Raw genomic sequence first — 19,109 nt, forward strand, 5'->3', positions numbered from 1 at the left:
AACAGGGAAGTGATTTTTAGCTTTATAAAATGTTTTAAAGCTTCCAATAAGTGGGAAAACGGTTTTAAGCTCCTTTGAATGTACGATTTGGGAAAAATAAGTTACTGATTGAATAGAATATTAACGTAAATCCTGGACAGTAGGCTAAAATGTGCTTTGCTAATATATTGGAATAAAATCGATTGGGGAGCAACTGCAGATATGTGAAATGAAGAATATTTGGCATCTATAATATATATATTTTTTGGTGGATCCCTCTGCTTTAATTTGTTTTGAAACCGGACAACCTATAGATCTTCAGCCTTTAAACCCTGCGCTTCTGCTTTGTTTGTTCAGGCTGACCAGGGAGGAGAGCTTAACCAGGGTAAACGTGTGTAGTATGTGTTTTCTTAATGGCAGAAGCAGGTTTAGCTGAAGACCACAACAGCTTTCAAATGTAATAACTCGCTGTGTTCCTAGGAAGGTTACAAACTATTTGTTGATCTCTCTCTGTCTCTCCCTCTCCCTCTCTCCCTCTCTCCTTCTCTCCCTCTCTCCCTCTTTTTCTCTGCTTTTTCTTTTCTTGTCTCCATGGGTCCCCCGCTGAGTTGCCACCCACAAAGCTGGTTTGAAAAAGAGAGAAAAGGAAGAAAGCGGCTGATCCGTACTGGCCTCCCCCAGCTAAGAATGGCTAGGGGGCGGGGCTTGGTGGGGCCTGCAGTGCTGCCTGGCGCTCGCCGCCCCGCCGCGGCAGTCCTTCAGCTCATTTCTGGCTCACCTGGGACTAGCGCGCCGCTTCGCGGGTTGGTGCACGGTGCCAAGCCCCTCGCGGTGCACCCTGGCCCTCGCGGCCTCTGCTTGGGGCGCTCTAGCAGCGCGGGGACTGTTGGCTGACTTTTGGGGGGTTGTAGTTAACTGACACAGCTTGTCAGCAGGGGAAAACGAGGTTGCCCCAAGGACTTACCGACGCCCCCAAAATAGATCCCTGCTTCCTGCGTTCCTTTCCCTCCCTCTCCCCCACTTTCTCCCTCCCTCTCCCCACCCCTTCTCATTCCCGCTAACCTTTCCCTCTCTACCCTCCTTCTCCCGCCCTTTTTCTCAGCCCACAGTTTCAATTCCAGCACAGGTATGAACACCAGATTTTAGGTCTGCAAACTGACTCGAGGCATTCCCAGTAGCGCAAGCTTTCCGGGATTGACAGGGCATTTTCTTCTGTGCTCAGCTGGCCTAACCAAAAGAAAGGAGGTAAAGAAGGGAGGAAAAGAAGGAAGCAGAAAACAGAGCCCCAGCATCCCTCCTGCAGCGCATCACTGGCACACCTCCGCGGCGTAGCGGTAGGCTACGCCAGGTGGTTGGCAAATGGGGTAAATCATTAACCCGACCCTCAGAGGATCGGCGCGGTTTTTCGAAAACGTTACCACTTAAGAGTTGTGGCTGACGTCGTTCACTGGCCCAACGCAGGAGACCCTAGTTGGCACCCGCCTCCTCATTTCCCAGTAATATTTTTACTGGGAAAGAATCTTGTAAATATATTGATATACAATATTTATGTACTTAAAATAACCATTAAGTCTGCACTGCTACTTTTCTCTTAAAGTGTCACCTCATCTCCATCTTTTGGATAAATCTAGAACCACGGAGGATTTAATTCCAAGAAGGCTGATCCAGCAAGTGATTTTCTTTGGAGTGGATAACCATTTGTTATAGCCATAGCGATTTGATTGGTGGAGCCGATGGCCTCCCTTAGCCAAGGTAGATTGGCTGTCTTTTCTTCCTGCGCAGGCAGTAAAGGAAACCTCGTCACTTACTTCACCCCTGAAAGCAGTTTGGGTTCACAGTCTTTAAGGAAAACTCCAGAATACCAGGAGTTTGGGGAGGACATTGATCTTTCCGTTCCGCCCATCCATTCCCTTTTTACCGATTTTTTTTAATTGCAAGGAAAAAAAAAGTTACACACAAATGGGGTAAAATATATGAACCAAACATAGTGAGACAGTTGCTTCTTTTTCTCCAGGTCTTTTATAGCTTCCCAAAAGGACAGAGGGAACTGTGGGCCTCATAGGTTTCCCAGATTTTCCGTAGTTATTAGGAACTTAGGTTTTCCTTCGCGTCCGCTTCCCCGCGACCTGTTGATGACTCCGAGTGGCGGAGCGCGAAGCTCTGCGTTGAAGTTGGTTATGTAAACTGCTTGTGTATTTCACATTATCATCGCGCTGTCTGGAGGCAATGTAGATTTTCTAAAGATCTAATGAATAAACAACCAGCAACTGCTGGCGGTGTAATTTACATTGTTAATGCCTACATGTGTATAATAAATATGCATTTGTATGCCTTCAAATAAACTCTTTTCAGTTTCTAACCTGTGGTGATTTTTCCCCCCAAAAAGAAGGGGGTGGGGGACTTGTGTTTCCAAGGGAGGAGAGTTTATTTCTCTTGCATTATCTGGTAAAAATGGCCTTGATGTGGAGCCCAGATGTAGGGTCTGCAGCCTCGCTGCTCTGCTTTCTACCTGCCGAGGTAAGCTCGGATGGAATGCTCCCTGGCACGGTCACTGGACTGGCCAAGGAAGGGAGAATGTGCCCAGGAATTTAGCTGCGCAGTTTTGAGGACCGCAGCGCTTCCTGAGGGATGTGGGACCTGGATCCCGTCATTTTCAGGATCCAAGCATCCTCCCCGGAGCTGTCGCTCTCCCCCAAAGAGAAGTGTGAGTGACTTCTCTCATGTCGCAAGCTGGGTTGGGAGAGTTGGGGCTGCTGTGGCGTCCACAAATCCTCGAAAAAGTTTCCCTAGGAATTTCCGGACCTATGATGTTTCCCCCAGTGCCTCTGTAGACAGCACTTCAGACCAGCCCCGGGACCATGATCGGGACCAGGACCGCAGGGAGGAAAGAGAGGGCCCTGGGTCAGGGGCCGGGATCCTAGACTGTCCATCGGCCACTTCCTCCATTAGGACAACATCGCGCAGGGTAGCAGGAACACCGACGCACCTAAGAGCTATGGCCTCCCGAGCCGCCGTGTTTGGACCGAGCGTAGCCGCTGCTTTCTGAAGTTGAACGCCCTCCCTGCGCGTCCCACGCCACTTATTTCAGGCTGGGCGCCGACGTTTGATATCTCTCCCCTCCACCAACCAGGTGCCACTTTCTTAGCGCGCTCGAAGGCAAATGTCTCATCTTTCCCGTCCTGGATCTGGAATACATTATTTTAATTAAGTCTATGGCGATTTACTTTCCTCTGAGATCTATTCCACGGTGCAATTAGGAACGTATTGGTGCTAGCTCATATGAATATTCAGGAGCGTGTCAATTAATTAGCAGACAGAAGAATCTCATTATGGTGCTCAAAACCCTTTTAGTGTTAAGCAGAATTAAGGGGGTATTTGGCAATGCGCTGGATTAGTGAATATTTTACTGTGCACTCATTTAACTTCATTATCATAGCACTTACACTACTCTCTGATTTTATTAATTAAATTGCTCATTAATTTGTCCAAAATGGATAAAAGTTTTAATGTGCCACCCAATAACTTGGAAAGTAGACTTTCGCCCTGCTTAGTCTTCGCCCCATGGAGGCTCGCGCAGCCCGAGATGGAGGCTCGCTTCCCCTCTTGCTCCACCCCTCAGCTTTGGGGAGCTCAGGGACTCGGGCTCCGGGCACTTGGGGATCAGCACGACGTCTGGAAGGAAGGGCCACTACCTCTGAGCAGCCTGTTCGCTTTCTGCTTCCTCCGACTGGCCTGGAAATCTGAGTCGTCCTTCAGGGCGCAAATACATGAATAAATAAATAAAGTGTCACTGGCTCCCAGGGGTGAGGGCCACTGGGCGAGGAGCGATTTGTCTAGGGACCCGGGAAATGCCCCAGGGGTAACGATCAGCCAACCCGGGAGCCTCCACCTCCCTGCCCTGAAGGCTCTCTGTTTCCCAAAGGCGAGCAAAATGCACTACGTGGGGTCAGCAACAGTAACGCCCCCTAAGGGCCTGCTGAGCGCAGCGCCTACACTCCCTGCCACTTGGAGCCTCTGCGGGAACACCGCCCCGCCACCTGGGCCACCCTCAGGCACCATCCACGCTCGCCCCCACGTGCTGCTCATACCCACCTGCACCTCCCTCACCCTACCCCAAAAGGTTAGAAAGACAAATATTAAAATTACTTGCACAAAGGGAACTGCTAAAGAGATCCCAAATTAATATGCATGTAAAATTAATTAGCTGCATTTCGTGACATCAAAATAAGTACCTGGGAAACAGAACACCTTCTGGGCATTGGGAACATATGCTGGAATTAGAGTTAATTGACTAATTACATAAATTAGGCATTAATTTTGCAACACATCAAGTATAAAAGATATCTCAATTAATTGTGCATAAATTACCAGGTGAAACGGGGCAGCGGTCCGGACAGGATCCCCGTTCTCAGACCTCTTTGCTCTTTAGGGCCCCAAAGCTAGGCGGTGTGGCTGGCTCACGGGTCGCGCAGGCCGGCCGGCGAAGAAAGACGGAGATCAGCACCCGCAGCCGCTGCCTGCGCAAGCTGAGGACCACGGGCAATCGTTAAAACGAAGAACCCCGCCCCCCCTCATTAAAATCAATTATGTGCAGTTAGATTGATTAGCTTTTGTCAGAAAGAGGAGAGAAGCAGACTCTTCACTGGTCCGCCTCCCCCTACCCCGCCAATCCACCTTAGCTGGTAACTGTAGAGATGGGGGGTCCTGGGGGAGGGGCCTCGCTGAGCGGGTCTCTCTGTCCTGGCCCTCCGTTCCTGTCGCGAAGGATGGCAAGGTTTCTGGATTAGGCGTTAGTTCTAGGCCGCTTAGGGTCCATGGGAACGCCGGTCTGGCGGTGCTGGGTGCTTGATATCTCTTGATGGTTTATAATCCTCTCGGGCTCCCCACCACTGACTCCTCACTCAGAAGTCCAACTTTGAGGGAGTGGTGCCAAATTATTTGAATCTCTTCGGTTTTGAAGTGGGTGTAAATTAATCCCAAGGAGATAAAAAGTCTAAGTAAATAATCCATACATTGTCCCTGAGGACTGGTTTGTCAGAGCCCCCACTCAGCTCTCCTTCCCACATGATGTATATGATTTTTCTCCTTTCTTAGGGCTGGAAGAACAGAAATGGGATATAGTATGGATGTTCAGTTTAATTTTCTATGGCTCGCTTCTCCAAGGGGAGCTCCAGGGAACACACCTTAGTAATTCCCCCTCAACAAACCACCAAATGTAACATTTGTTTTGTCTTTATAACAGTTCTACTGTTGTCAAAATATTAATGACCTTGGCACTGACTTTCCCCTACGTTCTATACACATCTTAAATGGGAGGAAAATTCCCAAGGGAAAGCGGGTATTTGAACATTGGATAAAGTCGTGCCACTTTCAAGCCTTAGTGAAATAGCATTAAAACTTACTATGAATTCCTCACACAAATTACCACCAATTATAACAGTTTGGCTCTGTTGATCTCATGGAATGTAACTAATGAGGACGTTTGCTGTCCATAGTTGAAGACTTCTGAAGCTGTCTTCATGTGCTTGGTTGTTTGTAAAAATATCCCAAGTCACAGTCCCATCCCTCCCTGTCCGCTGCCCACCCCCCGCCACCTCCTCAGCCCCGTCTTCCAAGAGTCCTTAGCTGAAATTTTCTTCTTCTTCTTCTTTTTTTGTTTGGTTTTTGTTTTTGTTTTTGTTTGTGCCAAAGCAAACAGAGAGAAACGAAGGGATATCCTGAAAAACACTTTATCAACTGATGCTATGTATTCTCATCAAGGAGGCTTGGTGACATTTGTTACAATGTAATCCTGACTGCTGATGAAATCCTGAGTTTACTGAAACATTCATTTTGATGTAGAGGTTTCCTGCCGTAGCCAGATGCTGAAGGTACTTGAGGGAGCTGTTGACAAGTGGATAATTGTCAGCAGAACTAAAACAGACACTTTGTTTACAGTCGAGCATGATTAATTGAGAGTAAATAAAACAACAGCACTCTTTATGAAGTCACCATCCAAGTTCAAAAAAGGCTGTAGTCTCTAGGAATAAAAGAAGTGGACTTATTGTACAAAGGCTTGTTTTGCCAAACCCTTGAAGCAGCAGCTGGCAGCGGTGTGGATGAGAAGTAGATATGCTTTATTGCTTTCCAGCTGGTGTCTTTTTTTTTTTTTTTTGCCAAATCTATAGAGCTGGATTAAAAACATTTTTGTCCTAATTAACTGAGTTTTAAATTTCTTTTATTAGATTACTCTTCCTCTTTCCCTTCATTCCCCTTTAAAAAGTAAATCATTTAATGTGAAATAATTTTCAAAATAAGCCAGATGTGATAAACCCAAACCGATGATGTCAAACAAAGCTATCGCATGCCATTGTGATACTTCGGTTTGCAGGAGAGCATTTCTATTCCCTGGAGCTCTAATGAATTGCAGAGGCCAGACTCCAGTAAACATCTTATGATCGTCCAACATAATAAATTTTAATGAAACAGGACATATATCTTTCAAGGCACAGTGTGGCTTGTGTACAAGAAGTGCTTTGTTTCCTTTTGTTTTTAGGCCTCTATCCTGCTAGACTAGAGGATGAACAGGCCAATATCTTTCTAACAAACTTTGCTAATCATGTTTGTGCAAATTAGAGCTGCAGACATATTGATCAATTGCTTTGGATGGATATCGTGGATGGATTGATTTATAGCAGCCTATAAAGTCTGTATATTTTAATATAATGCCCCATAAAGCTAAAAGCAATAAGCCTAAGGTAGCTAGAAATACTTTTAGGTCACTAACAACTGAATTAAATTCAGTGCTGTTATACTATTGTATGGATGGATACAGAAACATAAGCCCGATGAATAAGATGCAAACTGAAACTTGTTTCGGCTGCTGGGAAGAGCTTTCTTTTGGGACTACTCACAGTTAAGAACGGTCTCTAGGAGCTTCTAAGACAAAAACAGAGCAGAGTCTGTGGTAAAAGCAAAGTAGTCTGTGAAGGAGACCGAGAGAGAAAGAGAGAGAGAAGGGGTGGGGGAGAGAGAGAGAGCGAGAGAGCGAGAGCTCTCTTTATGTGAGACCTGGTTTTTATGTGAACCAATACTTTTTCTTTTGCCTTAAGCCTGTTTGAGCTAAGTTCTGAAGTGATTATGACTAATATACTTTCCTTAGTGTCATGAGATCCACAGCAACTTTCATGCTGAATCTTTTGCCTACATTAGTTCTCCTCATTATCCATGGGGGATATGGTCCAAGATCATCAGTGGATGCCTGAAGCTGTAGATAGTACCAAACCCTATATATACCATGTTTTTGTCCTGTGCACTCATACATATGATAAAGTTTAATTTATAATTTAGGCACAGTAACAGATTAACGACAATAATAAAATAGAGCAAGTATGATAATATATGGTAATACACTTAGGTGAATGTGGTCTCTCTCAAAATACCTTATGATATCCTACTCACCTATTTGCAGACCTCACTCCGTTGACCACTAGTAACTGAAACTGTGGGTAAAGGGCAATACTATGTTCCTTCCATTTCTCCTCATCAGCAGGAGCAACTCAAATTCATCCCTTACCCTTGAAGGGCCAACTGGGTAGCTCTTGGGCTTTCTTTCTTCTTATTTTTTTTTCTTTGAGACGGAGTCTTGCTCTGTGGCCCAGGCTGGAGTACAGTGGTGTGATATCGGCTCACTGCCAAGTTCTGCCTCCCAGATTCATGCCATTCTCCTGCCTCAGCCTCCCGAGTAGCTGGGGCTACAGGCGCTCACCACCACACCTGGCTAATTTTTTGTATTTTTAGTAGAGACGGGGTTTCACCGTGTTAGCCAGGATGGTCCGGATCTCCTGACCTCGTGATCCGCCCTCCTCGGCATCCCAAAGTGCTGGGATTACAGGTGTGAGTCACCGCGCTCGACCCAGCTCTTGGGCTTTCTGTTCAAAGGAATTGAGTCGTCTTCTGATGGGCACTATATATTGCTTTGATGATTGTCCTTTTGTGAAGATACTTATCAGGGCTTCTAGAGTCTGTGAGTCTTAGGATGAAGTAGCTAAGACAATGTCTCCATCAGCAGATCCCTAAACATTTTAAGACATCTTAGAATGTCAGACAGCCTTCCTGCATGCCCTCCCTCTCTCCCATCCTTCCTCTCGGAGCTTCCTTTCTTCATTTTCTTTCTTTTTCCTTTTCTTTCTTCTATATGCATTTCTGAGGACCAATTCCATTTGAGGTCATAAAATAGCAAAGCAGGGCTCTGATAAATTCATTTCAAGAGTTTAAATTTCAATTGCTGAAAAAATATAAATACTCAAGAATAGCCACCAATGTCTCAGACTGGAGTTTTTCGCATTGTAAGCTTGTCATGATTTCACAGTCTTTTAAAAATACATGTTCTCATTTGATCCTCACAGTAACTCATAGGGGAATGGAATCTGTGAATAAAAATGGCTAACAGCCATTGAGAGCTTTGTATTAGGCCAGTAGTTCTGAAAGCGTAGTTCTGGGACCTTGGCATTCTTTGATATGAGATAGAGATATAACAGATATGAGAATCCAGTTATCTTCTATTAAGCCAGACATTAAAGAGACTTGCAAAAATGTAAAACAATGATACTATTCTCATTAAGTTTTTGTTTTGTTTTGGAAAATATAGGCTTTTACAAATTAAAATATGTTATTTGCATTAACATTTTATGAGTTTATATTTTTAAGTGAATTAATATTTTAACATTTATTTATTTTAATACCTAATACACTAAATATCTATAGATATAACTCCAATAAAGAAAAGCCTTAGGAATAGGCTCTGCTGTCATCTTTCTTTTAGAGGTAAGGAAACAAAGGCTAAGAGAGAGCTTAGGAAACTCCAAGGTTTCATGATAATAGGCGGTGGAGGCAGGATGAGAGCTCAAAGCTCTCTGCCTGCAGGATTTGAGATTTGACTTCTTCTCCTTCTCCTTCTCCTTCTCCTTCTCCTTCTCCTTCTCCTTCTTCTTCAATGGAGTTTCACTCTTGTTGCCCAGGCTGGAGTGCAATGGCGCGATCTCAGCTCACTGCAACCTCTGCTTCCTGGGTTCAAGCGATTCTCCTGCCTTAGCCTACCAAGTAGCTGGGATTACAGGCATGAGCCACCATGCCTGGCTACTTTTTTGTATTTTAGTAGAGACGGGGTTTCACCATGTTGGTCAGGCTGGTCTTGAACTCCTGACCTCAGGTGATCCACCCACCTTGGCCTCCCAAAGTGCTGGGATTACAGGTGTAAGCCATTGCACCCGGCCCTTCCTTAGGTTCTTTATCCCTGGTCAGAACAAAACTGATAATTTTCTTTTAATACTCCCATGATCCTTTGTCCATACCTCTATTTCGCCACTTATGCATCATCTCATAATTGCTCTTAGGTCTGTCACCAAAGCAGTAGAATGTGATAGTTAAATTCTCAACATCTACAGCAGTGCTGTCCAATAGATATATAACGTTAGACACATAGATAATTTTGAATGTTCTCATAGCCACATTTTGAAAAGTAAATAAATTATTGAATTAAGGTAAGTGTAATTCAATAATATATTTCATTTTAACTCAAAATATCTAAAATATTTCAATATATAATCAATATTAAAATTATTAATGTAATATTTTACTTTTTTTAGTAATTCTTTGAACTCTGTGGTACATTTTTATACTTATGTCTCAGTTTATTCTAACTACATTGCAAGTACTCAGGTGGCATGTGTGGCTAGCGGCTACTATATTGGGCAGAGCAGGTATAGAGTCAGTCTCCCTGGGTTCAAATTCCAACTTTATCATTTACCAGCCAGGAAGCTAACCTAGCTTCTCTGTTTCTCAGTTTTTCTCTTCCTCAAATGGAGTTAATAATGCAATTCATATAATAGCATTATTGAAATAATTAAATAAGTTAATATATACAAAGTGCTTAGAATAGCAGTATAAAACATTCACACCATAAATGTTAAACATGATAGTTTTATTTTTAGATTGTAAGATTTCTAAAAACCAAACTGTATTTTATTCTTATTCTACTTGGCTATCTGGCTGCATGGATGGATGAATAAAAGCTGGCTTCCATGACTCACTTTATATGGCATCAAAACTTCAAATGAAATTCTGGATATTTTAGGCAATGGAAAGAGGACACTGTTGATCAATGGCGGGAATAGGATTTGCAGATGTATTTTTAAATAATCTGTTTTATTGAGGTATAACTAACATAAAATTCACTCAGCCCAAGTGCAGTGAACCCTGGCAAATATGAGTAATCAATATATAGTATAGAACATTGCTAGCACCCAAAAGCTTTCTTTGTGCTTTCTTTGTAGTCAATCCTCTTTCCCCACCCTTAACCTGTAGCCACTATTGATCTGCTATCTTCTACTATAGTTTCACCTTTTCAGAGTTACATATAAGTGAAACCAGAAAGCATGGAGTCTTGTTTCATCTGGCTTCCTTTACTTAATGTAGTGCTTTGAGGTTCATCCATGTTGTTCTCTGTATCCTTAGTTCATTCTTCTTTTTTTTTTTTTTTGAGACAGAGTTTCACTCTTGTTGCCCAGGCTGGAGTACAATGGCACAATCTCAGCTCACTGCAACCTCCGCCTCCCAGGTTCAAGCAATTCTCGTGCCTCAGCCTCCCGAGTAGCTGGGATTACAGGCATGCACCACCATGCCTGGCTAATTTTGAATTTTTAGTAGAGATGGGGTTTCTCCATGTTGAAGCTGGTCTCGAACTCCTGACCTCAGGTGATCCGCCCACCTCAGCCTCCCAAAGTGCTGGGATTATAGGTGTGAGCCACCGCACCCGGCCATTTCATTCTTTTTTATTACTGAGTAATATTTCATTGTATGGTGATATGGTTTGACTCTGTGTTCCCACCCAAATCTCTTGTTGCATTGTAGCTGCCAGTGTTGGAGATGGGGCCTAATGGGAGAAGATTGGATCATGGAGATGGATTCTAATTGTTTGGTGCCATTCCCCAAATTCTGCCTCCTGATAGAGTTCTCAAGAGATCTGGTTGTTTGAAAGTGCATAGTACTGCTCCCCTTATCTTGCTCCCTCTTGCCAACCAGGTAAAGATGTTCCTGCTTCCCCTTCCCCTTCTGCTATGACTGTAAGTTTCCCGAGGTCTCCCCAGCCATGCTTGCCGTACAGCCTGTAAAACTGTGAGTCAATTAAATATCTTTTCTTTATGAACTACCCAGTTTCAGGTAGTTGTTTATAGCAATGTGAGAATGGACTAATACATACGGATATGCCTACAACTTGTTACCCATTTTCCTATTGATGAATGTTTGACTTGTTTCTAGTTTTAAGCCATTATTCTCTCTCTCTCTGTTTTTGTTTTGTTTGTCTGTTTCTGTTTTTGAGACAGGGTCTGGCTCTGTTGCCCAGGCTGTGGAGCGCAGTGGTCGTGATCTTGAGCTCACTGCAACCTCTGCCTCCCAGGACTCAAGTCGATCTTCCCACCTTAGCCTCCTGAGTAGCTGGAACTAAAGGTGCATGAACCACCACACCTGCTAAGTTTTCCACTGCTACTTATTCTTCTTGTACTTTTTTTTTTTTTTTTTTTTGTGAGAGATGGGGTTTTGCCGTGTTGCCATAGGCTCATCTTCAAACTCCTGAGCTCAAGCAATTCACCTGACTTCATGGCCTCTCAAAGTGCTTGGATTACAGGCTATGAGCCACTGCTGCTGGGCCCTTGCTCTATTCTCTTACATCTTTAGTGTTATTCACAGATTTTGCAGAATTAATTGCTAAGTATTTAATAATTTGATGGTCCATACTTATCCAGTAAATATTTTATCATTTATGGATACACAGCTTTTGCGTGTTGTATCTAAATAAAGTCATCACCAAATCCAAGGTCATCTAGATTTTCTCCTTTTAAATGTTTTGTACTGTTTAGCAATTTCCTATTATTTAGCTGCTATGTGATCACATTTTGACATTTTGGTGTGTAGTGACTGTGTGTCGTGAAAAGTTGCTAAGAGTCGCATGTCTAGATTCTAGTTTCTTTGCATGTGGATTGCCCAGGTTTTTCCAGCACCACTTGAAAAGACTATACTTACCCATTGGCAATGTATTATTTCTAGAGTTTACTTCTTACGTGTTTCACATGTCTAGTAGTGTACAATACTGCCACATTTTTTTGGATCCCCAGTACTATAGCTTTATAGTAAGTCTTGATATCAGGGGCGATTAGTCCTCAAACACTTAGTGGTTGATTTTTTCAGGAAATCGTTTAGTAGGTTATCCTTAGGTACTTAGGCCTTTCCACTATAAATTTTTTAATAGATGCTATTTATCCACTTGAGAAAGTTCCCTTATGCTTCTAGTTTTTTGAGAGTTTTTTAAAAATCATGAATGCATATTAAATTTTATCAAATACTTTGTATCTATGAGATGACATAGTATGATTTTTCTGCCTGTTAACATGATTAATTTTATTGGTTGATATTTGAATATTAAATCAGCCTGCTTAGTCATTGTGCATTACTCTTTCTATATTGCTGGATTCCATTTGTTGAAAAAACATGGTTTGCAGTTTTTTTAATCTTTTTCTGATTTTGGAGTCCAAGTAATGTTGGTCTCACAAGATGATTTGGAATATGTCTCCTTGTTTTCTATTTTATGAAATAATTTGTATAGAATTAGTGTTATTTCTTCCTTAAATGTTTGGAAGAATTTACCAGTGAAGCCCTCTAGCCCTGGAATTTTCTTTGTGGAAAGGTTGTTATCTAAAACAATTATTTTGTTATTGATATCATGCTATTCAGGTTTTCTGTATTTTCCTGAGGGGGCTTTGGTAGTTCGTGTCTTTAAAGAAATTTATCATTTCATTTAAGTTGATGAGTTTGTTGCTAAAAAATTGGTTATAATATTTCTTTTTTATTTTTGGTCTTTTCTCACCTTTTCTTGATCAGTCTGGTTAGAAGTATATCAATCTTATTGCTCTTTTCAAAGGATTAGCTTTCGGTTTCATCCGTCTCTATTATTATTCTGTTTTCTATTTCACTGATTTCTGCTCTGAGCTCATCATTTCCTTCCTCCAGCTTCCTTTGGTTTGATTTCCCTTCCTTTCTACTGCTTTTTTACTGAAGAAAGAAGCTCGGATTATTGAATTGAGAGCTCCCCACCATATTGGCATTTAATGGTATCGTTTTGCTTTTAAACTGCTTTAGCTTCATCCACAAATTTTGATATGTTATATTTTTATTTTCATTCAGTTCAAAATATTTAACTTTCTTTGTGATTTCTTCTTTGACCCATTTGTTATTTAGAAGTGTATTGTTTAATTTTCAATTAGTTGGAATTTCAGATTTTTTATTTATAATTGATCTCTAGTTTAAATTCATTTTTGTTACAGACCGTGTTTTGTAATATTAATCCTATTACATTTACTAAGAGGGTTTTTGTTTTTGTTTTTGTTTAATACAGAATGGAGGTTTAGTTCACAGTTCTTTTTTATTCTTTTTTTAGATGAAGTCTTGTTCTGCCATGCAGACTGGAGTGCAGTGGTGTGATCTCAGCTCATTGCAACCTCTGCCTCCTGGGCTTAAGCAATTCTCCTGTCTCAGCCTCCCAAGTAGCTGGGATCGCAAGCTCTTGCCACCATGCCCAGACAATTTTTGTATTTTCAGTAGAGATGGAGTTTTCACCCTGTTGGCCAGGCTGGTCTTGACCTCTTGACTTCAAGTGATCTGCCCACCTTGGCCTCCCAAAGGGCTGGGACTACAGGGGTGAGCCGCTGCACCTGGCCTATACTAAGAGTTTTTAATAGCATAGTATATGATTTATTTTGACCAATATTCCAAGTACACTTGAAAAAAATGTTTATTTTGTTATTGGGTAGAGTGTCCCATTAGTGTCAATTAGGTCAAGTTGGCTGAGAGTGTGGTTCAAGTCTTCTGTATTCTTACTGTGATTTCCTGTTTACTCATTCTATCAATTACAGAGAGAGGAATGCTAAGGTCTCCAACTAAAATTGTGGATTTTTCTATTTCTTCTTTTAGTACCATCAGTCTTTGCTTCATGTATTTTGAACTTCTGTTTTACTTGCATATACATTTAGGATTACTATTCTTTCTTTATGAATTGATCCCCTTTACTTATGAAATATCCATCTTTATCCTATGTTTATACCTTGTTTTGAAGTCTGCATTATCTGATTTTAAGATAGCCATTTCAGCTTTATTCTAATTAAGGTTTCCATCCTTTTACTTTTCAAGCTATTTGTATTTTTATATTTAAAGTGGGTTTCTTATAGACAGCATATCTTTGGGTCTTGCATTTTAATCTAATTTCATAATCACTGCTCTTTAATTAGAATGCCTAGCCATTTATTAATATATTTCTATTTATACAATTGGATAGAACACTATCTTGCTTTTCGTTTTGTATTTGTACCACCTGTTCATTGTTCTCTCTCACCTTTTATTGTCTTCTTTTTGGGTATTTTTTATGACTTTATTTTTATCTCTATTCGCTTATTAGCTATTCTTTTTGTTCTTTCTTTCCTTTTTTTTTTCTTTTGCGGTTACTCTAGAATTTACAATATATAATTTTAACTTATCACAGTCTACTTTCAAATAACATTATAGTACTTCATGTGTAAAAATCTTCATAGCATACTCCTGTTTCCCCTCCTGTCTTTTGTACTATTGTTACAATGCATTTTACTTCTGCATATGATCTGAACTCTAATACGGTGCTATTATTTATGCTACAATAGCCAATTATATTTAATGAAATTGAAAAATGACAACAAATGTCCTATATTTACCCCAATACATGCCATTTTATTACTCTTTATTGCTTCATGTAGATCCAAATCTTTATCTGTTATTATTTTCTTTCTTCTGGAGAACTTTAACATTTATTATAGTTCAGATCTGCTGGTGACAAAATCTCTCAACTTTTCTTTGTCTGAGAAAATATTATTTTTACTTAAATTTTGAATGATGTTTTCACTTGGTGTTGAATTTTAGATAATTAGGTTTTTTCTTCCAGCACTCTAAAGATTTTGTTGCATTGTCTCTGGTTTGCATGGCCTCTTATAAGAAGTCTGATGATTCTTATTTTTTGTTCCTTTGTATATAATGCATGTTTTTTCTCTGGCTGGTTTTAAGATTTTTCTCTTCATTGCTGACTTCAGTTAATGTGATTATCTCGTGCTACATTAAGCTTTTGTATGTGTGTGATTATTCTAGCAGAGGTTCATTGAGCTCTTTAAATCTGGGAGTTATATTTTTCAACAAATTTGGAAAAATTTTGGCCATTATTCTACAATTGTTTTGTCCCTCCCTTTTTCCTTTTGGAACTCTATATGTATGTTAGGTTGCTTTACATTGTCCCATAGATCACTGACTATCAGTCATTTTTTCTCTTTCTGCCTTATTTTGACTGTTTCTATTCCTATATCTTCTCATTTTGATAGTTTCTTCCACAGTGTCTAATCCGCTATTAATCCCATCTGGTATATTTTCACTTCTGATATTATGTTTTCTATGTCTAGAAGTTTCATTTGGGTCGTTTTTGGCCCGCGTATACTAGTTAATCATCTCTGTCATTTCTGCATCTGTTTCTATTGATTGATTTTTCTTCTATATGAGTTACATTTTTGCTTTTATACATGCCAGGTAATTTTTGATGTAATGTTGGTCATTGTGAATTTTAAGTTACTGAGTGCTAAAAGATAACTGAAAAAGTGCAGGACTTTATTTTTTGGCATGAAATTTAGTTGTTTGAATCAGTTTGATCTTTTTGAATCTTGATGTTAAGATTTTTTTGTGGCTGGTTCATAGCAACTTTCACTGTAGAGCTATTTTAGTCCCAATCCTAAAGTGAGAACTCTACCTACTGCCCTATGTATTACAAGGTCTCTCCACTCTGGTGAGAAAGGAAACTACTCCTAACTCTATGTAAGCTCCAGTAATTGTTCTGCTTACTGGTTTTCAGTGGTTATTTTTGTGACCTCCTGGATAGATTGGTACTCAGGTAAAGATTTCAGGAGATGGCTCTGCAGATCTCTAGTAATCTAGCCTGCAAATTCTAAATGCCTAATCCTTCCCAAACTCTATCTCCTGAGCTCAGTGGCACTGCAGAATTTTGCTTGGATTCTCTCTCTTTGCTCTGTGCACTAGAAACTATCTCTAGGCAGTAAGCAGGGGTAATTATAGGGTGTGCCTCATTTTTCTTACGTTGATCAAGGACTATAGTTCTCCTCTGTCTGAAGCAGTCTTAAAGTATATTTTTGGATGGATTTCTAATTGTTTATGAAGGAAAGGCAATTCCCACAGGAGTTAAATTTTCATGGGCAAAAACAGAAGTCTGTCTATGAATATAATTTACTGTAAAAATAGATTTTTTCTGAGTAAAATATCTCCTTTTCTAGGTATTTAATAGAAAATTTATTTTTCCATTTAAAAGTGTCACAAAGCCTCTTACATTTAAAACAAACTGAAAGTCTTCAATTCCCAACATTTTTGACCTAACAGGAAGAAGAGCAGCACTTTATTTTTCTTATATGATGTCAGTTTTTGCCATACAAGTCAGGTTTTAAAAATCAGTTATACACATAAAATGTTGTAAGGACATAAGTATTATTGGGATACTTGAGATTGTATTTTCTAGAAAATGAACTACTTTTCTGTTCATTTAGCCCTTACTAAAATCATTTTTTTCTTCCTAGTTACCAGTTGGGCTTTAATAATTATACAAGTAACAATTTATATGGCATTTTGTATATTTGGTCTCTTAAAATTTAAAAATAGTAAAACATCAGTTGCTTTATATAAAGTGTTGACAAGTTATTTATCAGGATCAAAACTCAGTGCATAAGGAGAATAAGAAATATCTATTTATGGGTAGTATTATTTAATAACATGTGCACTTCCCACTTCAATAGAGAACATTTGGTACCTCTTAGCAAGCAAATTCTATTCTCTTATAGCTCTTCCTGAACAGGTTATAAATATTTGTGATATTCCTTTTTGAATTAGTCTAATTCTTTGTAATACATTGAGTTTCTGTATTTTGCAGAGCCTTTGAAGACTAACTTAAAGGATATGGATTCGAGGAATTATAAATTAACTGTGTTCTAATATTTCCTTCTGCTTATGTGTTAAATACTTCGCAAAAATAATTACTTTCTAGCCTGGGTGCGGTGGCTCATGCCTGTAATCCCAGCACTTTGGGAGGCTGAGGTGGGCAGATCACGAGTTCAGGAGATCGAGACTATCCTGGTTAACACGGTGAAACCCAGTCTCTGCTAAAAATACAAAAAGTTAGCTGGGCGTGGTTGCGCGTGCCTGTAATCCCAGCAACTCGGAAGGCTGAGGCAGGAGAATCGCTTGAACCTGGGAGGCGGAGGCTGCAGTGAGCCGACATCGTGCCACTGCACTCCAGCCTGGGCGGCAGAGCGAGACCCTGCCTGAAAAAAAAAAAAATTACTTTCTACATAAGCAGAATATCTATAGAAACAAACAAAACAATTACTTTCATTTTCATTTTCCAGAGATAAAAATTTTTTCTTATATATTCTATTATCCCTGAATAGAAACAAGCTTGCCTAAAATACCTGTCATGTCTTATGGTTGTATACCCTTCACCTTTAAAAACAGATACATTTGGAGACACTATTACTTGGCAAGTCCTCCATTGTTTTGTGTTTTTATATCCTAATAATGAAGCATAAGATAATCAGTGGAAATTATGATCATGATTAAGAAATTGTAAAGCACCTATAGGAAGGGATGGTTACATTTCTTTTAATACTGTATTGGGCCATTATTCTTATATCTGAAAAAAAAGTTTGAATTCTGCTGGTTGTCATCATGTTTTGAACTATTGAAATTCTTATGCTTTTCAGGCCCTATTTTTGCTTCTTAATTATCAAAATAACATAACTGACATCTACACAATAGGCCAAACTTTACAAAATTCATAGCTTTTAATTTTCATTTTGTTTATACTATGTGAACACCCTGCATTTTAGAGTTTGTATATTACTTAGGGGAATAACTGCAGAGTTTTCCCCTTTACATAATTGTATTTAATGATAAAAAGAAAACCAAGATGTCATGATGCCTGTGGTCCTCTGATGTTCTTTGTTATCAATTAAAAAATAAACTAGATTTTCTAATTCCCGAGTTCCTTGAAGATTTATTTTAAAAAGTGACCTGAATTTTTTTAACTTCATGCAAAAATGTTGCATTGTTTACAAGATGAATATTAAGATGACATAATTAGAATGAAAAGTGTTTTCCTTTGAGGTTCTCTTGAGAAAGAAAGTGTGACACCCAGACACCTTGGGATATAGCTGAAACGTACATGTTATCTACAAACCTGATTAGATATTAATGTATGCTACTCATCAAGTTTATTTTCCCTATTGACTGAAGTTAACATTAATCCTTTAATTTGCAAATATTACAGTTCTAAAAATTACATTTCCAAGTTGATCACTGGTGGTTATGCTACATGGTGTCACTGTAAACTCACTTCTGAGAAGATTATTTACAGTTGCTCTAGAAGAGGAAATTATCTCCAACATATCTTTCTTGCAAAATTAGTGGAAATACGGGTTGCTGTAATTACTTACTATCTCTTTGTTTACAGTCTTCACTAAGGTGAATATATTTAATGTACTTATTCAACTGCTAAGCAGCCACTGATGTTAACTATCTCTGTTTAAATAAATTGCATTTTAAACAAAATTTATGCCACACCAAAGGTTTTATTTTATTTTTTCTTAAGAATTCTATTTTGTGGCCGGGCGCGGTGGCTCACGCCTGTAATCTCAGCACTTTGAGAGGCCAAGGCGGGCAGATTGCGAGATCAGGAGATCAAGACCATCCTGGCCAACATGGGGAAACCCTGTCTCTACTAAAAATACAAAAAATTAGCCGGGCTTGCTGGCGGACGCCTGTAGTCCCAGCTGCTTGGAGGCTGAGGCAGGAGAATGGCGTGAATCCGGGAGATGGAGCTTGCAATGAGCTGAGATCGTGCCACTGCACTCCAGCCTGGGTGACAGAGCGAGACTCCGTCTCAAAAAAAAAAGAATTCTATTTTGTGTCTACATCTAGAAAAGGAATTTAAGCCGGGCGCGGTGGCTCACGCCTGTAATCCCAGCACTTTG

Source organism: Papio anubis, chromosome 7 (genome assembly GCF_008728515.1).
Source record: "Papio anubis isolate 15944 chromosome 7, Panubis1.0, whole genome shotgun sequence".
NCBI classification, from domain to species: Eukaryota; Metazoa; Chordata; class Mammalia; order Primates; family Cercopithecidae; genus Papio; species Papio anubis.